General features: G+C 28.9%; 1 non-coding gene across 1 annotated transcript; it reads left to right on the top strand.

Annotated features, from left to right (window-relative positions):
• Window positions 1–9,424: 9,424 nt before the first annotated feature.
• Trnad-guc lies at window positions 9,425–9,528 on the top strand. The gene is made up of 2 exons: window positions 9,425–9,461; window positions 9,493–9,528. It is a non-coding gene; the product is annotated as a tRNA-Asp (tRNA).
• The last annotated feature ends 1,888 nt before the right edge of the window (window positions 9,529–11,416 follow it).

Here is an 11,416-nt window from a genome sequence, read left to right as displayed (position 1 = left end):
TAACGTTGCACCAATAATAATTGCAAATTTTAATAGCTAATACAAATAATCAAGAAATAAAACTATTAAGTTTCCATAAGGCACGTTTTACATATAAAATATTGATAGACATACGTTGATGTAACAAACAAATACATCATTTGCAGTTCAACTGCTTAAATATACTTTATTAATTAAAGTACGAAAAATTCTTCATTTACTTAGCTATCACAAATATTTTTACTTAAAAATATTGATAAACCACTTCATCGAACACATAATGATATGGATGTAGCATTACTTAGTTATATAAATGCTAATATAATTGGAAATGCAATTAAAGCAACAAGACTATCAATTGGTATTGATAATAATACTGATTTACTTATATTGATAAGTGAATCACAATTAGCTAGATTCACATTCGAGCTACAACAAATATTTTGTTTAAAAGTTAACATACGATTAATTTATGATACACTTTTATATAAAAATATTAATATTCGTAGGATTACCTGCAGTTCGACTGCCTTGACTTACTTTATTTGAGGTACCTTAAATACTTTACTTATTCAAGTATCACAAATTTTTTTACTGATAAATGGCATTACTCTTTGACGTTACTATAATATAATTATTGTTAAAATTTACAGTCTCAAGTACTCTTTTAATGGTAATAATAGTAAAGTTTAACATTTGTCAGTATTTTTACTCTTAACTGACTCAATTAACATATCAGTCAATCGATCAATTGAAGCTCTTGTTGCTTTTTTTCATTCAGCTTTTCTTGATGACGACGTTCTCGTTCTTTACGTTTTTCATCTTCCATCATCATGACATCAACAAGTGTAATTTTTTTTTTTTTTAAAGGTGGTTGAAGTTTATTCAACTCCTTAATTTCACCAGCTTGACCACTACTATCTAAAGAATTTTTCATTCCTCGAGATGACGAAGCTAAATTTTGAGGATTGACGTTTGGTTTTTTTCCAAATATATCATGAAACTGATCAAAATATTGAAAATTATAAGTAGCAGCACCACTGCTTTTGTTATTTGACATGTTATCTTTTTTTTTAATATACTTGTCTTTCAGTTTTCTGAATTTATCACGACATTGTGATCTACAGTAAGAGTAACCTTTTTTTTTCATGTTATTGGAAATTGATAACCAAACCTTGTCATTAGTATATTTGGTAGATATAAGAGCTTCTTCATGATCTTGGTACTCAGCAATTAATGCCAAAATTGCACTATGTGTCCAACGAGTGACACTTTTAGTCAACTTTCCAACGTTGTTACAATTGGAATTATCATCTTCATCACTAGAAGAGCCTTCTAAATTAGAATGTGCTTTTCCAGACATTTCAGTTGGATTTTGTGTTGGTAAGGCACAACTTTCATGTATTGATGTTGCAGCAACATAATTTGAACTTGATGGTAAAAGTTGATCTTGTAACTGCTGATTGTTATTCGCTTCATCAGTAACAATGTAACATTCAAGACCAAATAAATTGAGATTGTCAACTGTCATTGGCAGATACTCAATATTGTTATCTAAAACATAGAATGAATATTGGAGATATTTTAAGCGTATAATTTATATTACAGATTAAACTAATTTTGTATTATTGTTAATAAACTTTGTAATTAGCTGTAAAAAATAACGTTTTATTGGAGGTTAAGTTTACTTACTCTCCATATTGACTGTAGCTAACTGTTCATTTTCAACAAGGACATTACCATCTACATCAGTCAATAGATAATGTGTTTGCAGTGAAACTTTTCTTTCCATTTTGTTAATTGTTATTAACGAATTTATTGTTTTAATAATTTTATTCAGTACAAAATCCAGGAAGCACCACAACAACTGACCACAACAATAACAATGCATACATAGAAAGATGTAAAAAAGAGTATACATGAGACCGGTTATTTTTCTAGAGATTCCTAGGGAGATTTCTAATTTTTATGGATCCACTCTGATTATGGCCAAAAAGGACCGCGGTCCCCCTACGGAACGCACCCCAACATGTTTAGTCGTCAGAGGGCTGCACCAGTTTATAAAAAAAAAAAAATATCACACCGTCATACAATGTTTAGTTGTGTTGGTGGTTTCCCATTAAAAATTAAAAAAATAATGTGTAGTTTTTCATTTTACGCATTATTTCAGTCAAAACAATGTGTAAAATGAAAAACTACACATTATTTTTATTAATGTGTATATTGAAAACTTTACACATAAAAATACGGGTGTAATGTAGTCTTTTTTAAGTACGAATGCCAAAAAAAATTGTTTTCATTTTTTTGTTTTTATTTATATCATATCGTATTAAGAAGTTTTTTTATCGACCAAAATTTAGCTGAGCAGTTGATCATGCGCTCTTGTTCACATTGGCATTTCAATCGTTTTCATTGATGTGTATTTTCAAGCACATGGAATTGCTTTTTGTTCAAAGAACAGTAATTACATTTAAGTTATAGTGTTCAAATCTAAAATAATTGTGTTTTGATCAATCATTGTAAGAACTGACTTGTGGTAAGTAGCTTTATAAATTCATAATTTTTAAAACTCTTAAATTTATACAATTACTTATGGGTAAAATTTTGAGGTTAAATTTTCTAATTATTTATTAATTATTTATTTATTAATTAATTATTTTCTACTTTCTTGTGAATACAAATAACAGTAAATTAAATGTTCTAAATATCTATCTACTGTTAATTTTATTTCTTGTTTTTAAATAAAAAAAAAAGTTCAAATAACTTTTTCTATTTTACACAAAATCAAATGATTTTTTTTTTTGCCACAGGGAAAAATGACAGACGATAAAGAAAATTTACCAAGACTATGGAGACTTATTCAGCTTAAACCTCAAGGTCGACCTCCTAAGGTAAAACTTAGCGAATTAGTGCCTGAAAGTTGGGTAACTTGTGACAAAGTGAATCACAAATGTCGAGTCTTTTACCCTGGACCTCCTTATAATGATAAAACTAAAAAACGAATTCAAGATATGGTTGAAAACTTACAAGAACCTCTTGATGAATGGCCATCATATGCAGTCGACTTAAAAGGATCCTCAGGTACGTTTAATCGATCATTTTTAAATTATACTTAATTTTACATGAGAATTGAATGCAAACATTTTTGAAAGCAAAAATAATTTTATAAGATTCATCTAATATTTTTTGTTATCATTTACAGAGACTTATCGGCGTGGTTTAAAGAAACTAGATGACCTTACACGACAATCACATACATTTACTCTTGATGAAAATGAAACTGTTCATTTTTCAAAAAAATGAATTGACGCATAGAAGGACGTCGGAGGTAACTTGATGAAACTTAGAAAAAATAAGAAGCCTCGTGGTCTAGTGGTCAAGGCGTTTGCCCGGAAAGCAAAAGACCCGGGTTCGATTCCCGGCGGGGGAACTTCGTTATTTTTTCTAAGTTTCTGGTTTTTTTTTTTTTTTTTTTTTTTTTTTTTTTCCGGATAAGCAAAAAAAAGATGCTGCACAAATTCGTAAAAATCAGTTAATTTTAAAACGTGCAAAATTTCAAGCATCATACAAAACTTCTACTGAGAACATATGTCATTCGTTAGATAATGAGGCTCACGAAAACAATACAGAGTGCAGTGATGATAGTTCAAGTGATTCTAGTGATAAAGAAAATATTAAGCAAAGAAAACATAAAAAAACTGAGAAAAACATTGAAGGTCAACTTGGTATATCAGGTATGTGATACTGTGTGAAAATCAATTAATATATACAATTAATATTAACACTCAAATTTATAAATATTCAATACTTTGTAGGAAGTAAAGAAGAACTATCACGAACTCAACTTCAACCATCGTTGGTGGATAGAAAAAGAATAAGAAATGGTCAATATACTTTAATGACATTTTTAGAAAATTATTTACTTGATTATCTATAAACATTTTTTCATCATTAATAAATTATAAACATATAACAATTTGTTATTTGTAGATGATGAAAAGTGTCTTCAGTCGAATTTCCACCATCAAATGCAAATGAGGAACAAACACCACCAACACATATATCAGGTAGTGAAAAAAAGTAAAAAGTAAAAAAAAGTAAACGATTTTTAAATTGCCGAATTGAAGGACGGTGGAGTTTTTACTTTTTAAAAAAAAAAAAGTAAAAAAAAATTAAACGATTTTTAAATTGCCGAATTGAAGGACGGTGGAGTTTTTACTTTTTCAAAAAAAAAAAAAAAAAAAAAAAAAAAAAGTAAACTATTTTTAAATTGCCGAATTGAAAGACGAAAAATTTTTTTTTTTTTCAAAAAAAAAAAGTAAAAAAAAAGTAAAAAAAAAGTAAACGATTTTTAAATTGCCGAATTGAAGGACGGTGGAGTTTTTACTTTTTCAAAAAAAAAAAGTAAAAAAAAAGTAAAAAAAAAAGTAAACGATTTTTAAATTGCCGAATTGAAGGACGGTGGAGTTTTTACTTTTTCAAAAAAAAAAAAAAAGTAAAAAAAAAGTAAAAAAAAGTAAACGATTTTTAAATTGCCGAATTGAAGGACGGTGGAGTTTTTACTTTTTCAAAAAAAAAAAAAGTAAAAAAAAGTAAAAAGTAAAAAAAAGTAAACGATTTTTAAATTGCCGAATTGAAGGACGGTGGAGTTTTTACTTTTTCAAAAAAAAAAAGTAAAAAAAAGTAAAAAGTAAAAAAAAAAAAAAGATTTTTAAATTGCCGAATTGAAGGACGGTGGAGTTTTTACTTTTTCAAAAAAAAAAAGTAAAAAAAAGTAAAAAGTAAAAAAAAGTAAACGATTTTGAAATTGCCGAATTGAAGGACGGTGGAGTTTTTACTTTTTCAAAAAAAAAAGTAAAAAAAAGTAAAAAGTAAAAAAAAGTAAACGATTTTTAAATTGCCGAATTGAAGGACGGTGGAGTTTTTACTTTTTCAAAACAAAAAAAAAAAAGTAAAAAAAAAAGTAAAAAAAAAAGTAAACGATTTTTAAATTGCCGAATTGAAGGACGGTGGAGTTTTTACTTTTTCAAAAAAAAAGTAAAAAAAAGTAAAAAGTAAAAAAAAAAAAAAGATTTTTAAATTGCCGAATTGAAGGACGGTGGAGTTTTTACTTTTTCAAAAAAAAAAAAAAAAAAAAAAAGTAAAGTGTAAAAAAAAATAAAAGATTTTAAAAGTGCAAAATAAAAGGACGGTGGAGTTTTTACTTTTTAAAAAAAAAAAAGAAAAAAAAAAGTAAAAAAAAAGTAAAAAAAAAGTAAACGATTTTTAAATTGCCGAATTGAAGGATTTGTGGAGTTTTTACTTTTTCAAAAAAAAGTAAAAAGTAAAAAAAAGTAAACGATTTTTAAATTGCCGAATTGAAGGACGGTGGAGTTTTTACTTTTTCAAAAAAAAAAAGTAAAAAAAAGTAAAAAGTAAAAAAAAGTAAACGATTTTTAAATTGCCGAATTGAAGGACGGTGGAGTTTTTACTTTTTCAAAAAAAAAAAAAAAGTAAAAAAAAAGTAAAAAAAAAGTAAACGATTTTTAAATTGCCGAATTGAAGGACGGTGGAGTTTTTACTTTTTAAAAAAAAAAAAGTAAAAAAAAGTAAAAAGTAAAAAAAAGTAAACGATTTTTAAATTGCCGAATTGAAGGACGGTGGAGTTTTTACTTTTTCAAAAAAAAAAAGTAAAAAAAAGTAAAAAGTAAAAAAAAGTAAACGATTTTGAAATTGCCGAATTGAAGGACGGTGGAGTTTTTACTTTTTTAAAAAAAAAGTAAAAAAAAGTAAAAAGTAAAAAAAAGTAAACGATTTTTAAATTGCCGAATTGAAGGACGGTGGAGTTTTTACTTTTTCAAAAAAAAAAAGTAAAAAAAAGTAAAAAGTAAAAAAAAAAAAAAGATTTTTAAATTGCCGAATTGAAGGACGGTGGAGTTTTTACTTTTTCAAAAAAAAGTAAAAAAAAAGTAAAAAAAAGTAAACGATTTTTAAATTGCCGAATTGAAGGACGGTGGAGTTTTTACTTTTTCAAAAAAAAAAGTAAAATAAAAAAAAAGTAAAAAAAAAAGTAAACGATTTTTAAATTGCCGAATTGAAGGACGGTGGAGTTTTTACTTTTTCAAAAAAAAAAAGTAAAAAAAAGTAAAAAGTAAAAAAAAGTAAACGATTTTGAAATTGCCGAATTGAAGGACGGTGGAGTTTTTACTTTTTCAAAAAAAAAAAGTAAAAAAAAGTAAACGATTTTTAAATTGCCGAATTGAAGGACGGTGGAGTTTTTACTTTTTCAAAAAAAAAAAGTAAAAAAAAGTAAAAAGTAAAAAAAAGTAAACGATTTTTAAATTGCCGAATTGAAGGACGGTGGAGTTTTTACTTTTTCAAAAAAAAAAAGTAAAAAAAAGTAAAAAGTAAACGATTTTTAAATTGCCGAATTGAAGGACGGTGGAGTTTTTACTTTTTCAAAAAAAAAAAGTAAAAAAAAGTAAAAAGTAAAAAAAAGTAAACGATTTTTAAATTGCCGAATTGAAGGACGGTGGAGTTTTTACTTTTTCAAAAAAAAAAAAAGTAAAAAAAAGTAAAAAGTAAAAAAAAGTAAACGATTTTTAAATTGCCGAATTGAAGGACGGTGGAGTTTTTACTTTTTCAAAAAAAAAAAGTAAAAAAAAGTAAACGATTTTTAAATTGCCGAATTGAAGGACGGTGGAGTTTTTACTTTTTAAAAAAAAAAAAGTAAAAAAAAAGTAAAAAAAAAAAGTAAACGATTTTTAAATTGCCGAATTGAAGGACGGTGGAGTTTTTACTTTTTCAAAAAAAAAAAAGTAAAAAAAAAGTAAAAAGTAAAAAAAAGTAAACGATTTTTAAATTGCCGAATTGAAGGACGGTGGAGTTTTTACTTTTTCAAAAAAAAAAAAGTAAAAAAAAGTAAAAAGTAAAAAAAAGTAAACGATTTTTAAATTGCCGAATTGAAGGACGGTGGAGTTTTTACTTTTTCAAAAAAAAAAAGTAAAAAAAAGTAAAAAGTAAAAAAAAGTAAACGATTTTTAAATTGCCGAATTGAAGGACGGTGGAGTTTTTACTTTTTCAAAAAAAAGTAAAAAAAAGTAAAAAGTAAAAAAAAGTAAACGATTTTTAAATTGCCGAATTGAAGGACGGTGGAGTTTTTACTTTTTCAAAAAAAAGTAAAAAAAAGTAAAAAGTAAAAAAAAGTAAACGATTTTTAAATTGCCGAATTGAAGGACGGTGGAGTTTTTACTTTTTCAAAAAAAAAAAGTAAAAAGTAAAAAAAAAAAAAAGATTTTTAAATTGCCGAATTGAAGGACGGTGGAGTTTTTACTTTTTCAAAAAAAAAAAAAGTAAAAAAAAGTAAAAAGTAAAAAAAAGTAAACGATTTTTAAATTGCCGAATTGAAGGACGGTGGAGTTTTTACTTTTTCAAAAAAAAAAAAGTAAAAAGTAAAAAAAAGTAAACGATTTTTAAAATTGCCGAATTGAAGGACGGTGGAGTTTTTACTTTTTCAAAAAAAAGTAAAAAAAAGTAAAAAGTAAAAAAAAGTAAACGATTTTTAAATTGCCGAATTGAAGGACGGTGGAGTTTTTACTTTTTCAAAAAAAAGTAAAAAAAAAAGTAAAAAGTAAAAAAAAGTAAACGATTTTTAAATTGCCGAATTGAAGGACGGTGGAGTTTTTACTTTTTCAAAAAACAGTAAAAAAAAGTAAAAAGTAAAAAAAAGTGAACGATTTTTAAATTGCCGAATTGAAGGACGGTGGAGTTTTTACTTTTTCAAAAAAAAGTAAAAAGTAAAAAAAAGTAAACGATTTTTAAATTGCCGAATTGAAGGACGGTGGAGTTTTTACTTTTTCAAAAAAAAGTAAAAAAAAGTAAAAAGTAAAAAAAAGTAAACGATTTTTAAATTGCCGAATTGAAGGACGGTGGAGTTTTTACTTTTTCAAAAAAAAGTAAAAAAAAGTAAACGATTTTTAAATTGTATGGTGGTTTTGAGGACGTTTTAAAATTACTTTGTTAATTCCGTTTCGATTTAAGTATGGTTCGAGAATATCAGAACGGTTCTATGAAATTTCAAACCTGAACGTTTAGTGGCGACCAAGAACGTTCGATTACAACTCGTAAATAAAGAAAACGGTCTTTCTCTAAATATCAATTGTTAAACGAATTGTTTTAGTTATTGCCATCAGTTCTGAGGTTCCGGGAAAGCAGATAAGATAAGTCTGAATTTTCCATCTTAATAACGCACAGAACGATCGTCTTTCCAGTGAACACGTTTTTCTTGAGAGAATTTCCTTATATTCCGGATTCATGTGCTAATCCTTATGATTCGATACGTCCAATTAATTATTAAAACAATATCAAATTACAGTGTGGAAGAATGCCCTCATTTTAAGATCAAAAGATTAATTTTATAACTTCCAGTAAAGTCTTCAAAACCACCGATCTACGACTAATAAAATTTCGTAGTATGGTAGTTTCAAAGACGTTTTAAAATTGCGTCGTTAATTCCGTTTTGATTTAAGTATGGTTTGAGATTATCAGTGAGGTTCTATGAAATTTCAAAACCTGCCCGTTTCGTGGAGACCAAGAGCGTTTATGTAGAACTCGTAAATAAAGAAAACGGTCTTTCTCTAAATACCAATTGTTAAACAAATTGTTTTAGTTATTGCCATCGACACAAACTCAGTTTTTCCGGAGATATTTTAGAATTTCTAATGCTACCAAATTTAGGCGGTATCTCGTTGTTTAGGCTACTGGTTCAAGGTGATCAATCAGTTCTGAGGTTCCGGGAAACCCGATAAGATTGTCTGAATTTTCCATGTTGATAACGCACAGAACAACCGTTTTTCCAGTCAACGCGTTTTTCGTGGGAGAATTTCCTTATATTCCGGATTTATGTGATAGTCCTTATGATTGATTCGTCTAATTAATTATTAAAACTATATCAAATTACGGTGTGAAAGAATGCCTCCATTTTAAGTTTAAAAGAATAACTTTATAATTTCTGGTAAAGTCTTCAAAAACACCGTTCTACAACTAATAAAATTCCGTAGTATGGTGATTTTGAGGACGTTTTAAAATTGCGTCGTCAATTCCGTTTTGATTGAAGTATGGTTTGAGATTATCAGAAAGATTCTATAAAATTTCAAATCCTGCACATTTCGTGGAGACCAAGAACGTTTGATTACAACTCGTAAATGAAGAAAACGGTATTTCTCTAAATACCAATTGTTTTAGTTATTGCCATCGGCACGAACTCAGTTTCCGTTTTCCTGAAGGTATCCAAGAATTTGTAATGCTACTAAATTTAGGCGGTATCTCGTTGTTCAGGCTACTGGTTCAAGGTGATTAATCAACTAAGGTTCCTGGAATAATATATATATATATATATATATAATAAACATAAATATATAATAATATTCATGTATGGGACATGAAACGTGAGAAGTCCTACAAATAACCTTCGATAGCTCAGTTGGTAGAGCACTGGACTGTCATTGCATATTGTTATAAACAATTTAAAAAGTTATCCATTGGTCGTTGGTTCGAACCCGACTCGAAGGAATTTTTTTTTGTTATTTAATGAGACAGGACATGAGACTTGAGCTATGTCCCAGGACATGGGATACGATAAATCGCATGTTAAAACAACAAAATTTTTCCAAATCTGTATTACCGACGTATGACAATTGAGGATTTCCCACCATCAAATGACAAATTTCTTTACCATCTCTGCATTATCAACAACTGGAAATTTGAATCAAAAATTTCTTTACCATTTCTGTTTTACCGACCAAGTTGCAGTCCTCTGTCCCCCCGCCGATCTACCTTTTCTCGACCGCCCTCTGATCTAGAACGCCTATAGCTTCACTACTCCAAGACGATAATGAGCCACTCTGGTTGAGACTGCTCTATATAAAGGCTATCATCCTTTCCATCGAGAACTAATAATTGCCGTCTGCGCAACTCCTAGCCCTTCTTGACCAATGAGGAGTGCGGGCCATTCACAAAAGAGAATTGTTCTTCATTGACGTCAAATGATGTCTCATGAAGTATTTCACGATTTTATATTGGCGAATAGAAGGACGGCGCAGTTTGTGATGAGTCGTTATTTGTCGTCATTCTTCTTCATTGACGTCAAATGATGTCTTATGAAGTATTTCAATCATAAAATTCGCTTACAATTTATCTATTCTTCTATGTTATAGTTTGTAGGGTTGGGATTATTACTAGGTAATCAACTCTAGACTATATATTATTTTAGGAATAATAATGAGGTAGTTCCTTTATTATCAGAATATCAAAAGTAATAGAATAAAGAGATTCGAATTACATAAAACGTTAGGCTACAAATGTAGTCTAGTTTACAACTAAAATATATCTCTTGCGACAAGAGTCTCTTTGCGCGGACGCCTTAATGTTCCTAGATGAGAATTTCCTAGATCAGTCGTCGCCATCTTTGGAACTGGTGAAATTGCAGTTTGGGCAGTTGGCACCGCCACATCCACTCCCCTTCCAGTGAATTTGTCACGAATATTAGGAGCAAATGTTACTTTTTTTTTATTTACATATGTTTTGACAGGTCTAGGTATCATCTCCAAGTGTTGTTGTTGATTTAGATTCATCTGGTTTTGTTGAAGCTGCTTTGGATTATCTTCTTTGGCTAAAAACACAGGCTTTAATCTGTCAACAGAAATATTAACTAATTTGTCATTAATTTTTAATTTGAATAATCTATCAGTCATCCTTTCTAGGACTTCATATGGTCCAGTGTGAGGAGGTTCAAGAGGTTGACGAACTGCATCGGTTCGTATTAATACATGTGAGCAAGTATATAAGTCCTTGAGCACAAACATACTGCTTTTAATGTGATGTGCTGCTGGAACTGGACGTAACTTGCGCATTTGTTGTCGATATTTTTCAATAAATATTTGTGGATCTGCTGGCATGTCTTCGTTGGTAAAGTATTCATTAGGTAAACGTAATGATGTACCATATAACATTTCTGCCGCTGTCGCTTTCAAATCTTCTTTGAAGCAGGTTCTTAGACCCAATAATATTGTTGGTAATAATTCAGTCCATGGTTCATCTGGATGACACATTAATGCTGCTTTGAGTGAACGATGCCAGCGTTCTATCATACCATTTGCTTGTGGATGATATGCTGTTGTTCTGGCTCTTTTGGCACCCACTAAATTACCAAGTGCAGTGAATAAACTTGATTCAAATTGTGAGCCTTGGTCAGTGGTAATTATTTTTGGACAACCAAATCTGGAAATCCAATGTGTCCAGAATAATGTTGCGACTGTATCAGCTGTCATATCTTTCATTGGTACTGCCTCTGGCCAACGTGAAAATCTGTCAATCATAGTTAGACAGTAACGATAACCATTTACTGGTGGCATGTAAACAATGTCGATATGTACATGGTCAAAACGACCATCTGGCATAG

The sequence above is a fragment of the Aphidius gifuensis genome, linkage group LG1 (assembly GCF_014905175.1).
Source record: "Aphidius gifuensis isolate YNYX2018 linkage group LG1, ASM1490517v1, whole genome shotgun sequence".
Classification (NCBI taxonomy): Eukaryota; Metazoa; Arthropoda; class Insecta; order Hymenoptera; family Braconidae; genus Aphidius; species Aphidius gifuensis.
This window is presented reverse-complemented; position numbering and strand designations above follow the sequence as displayed.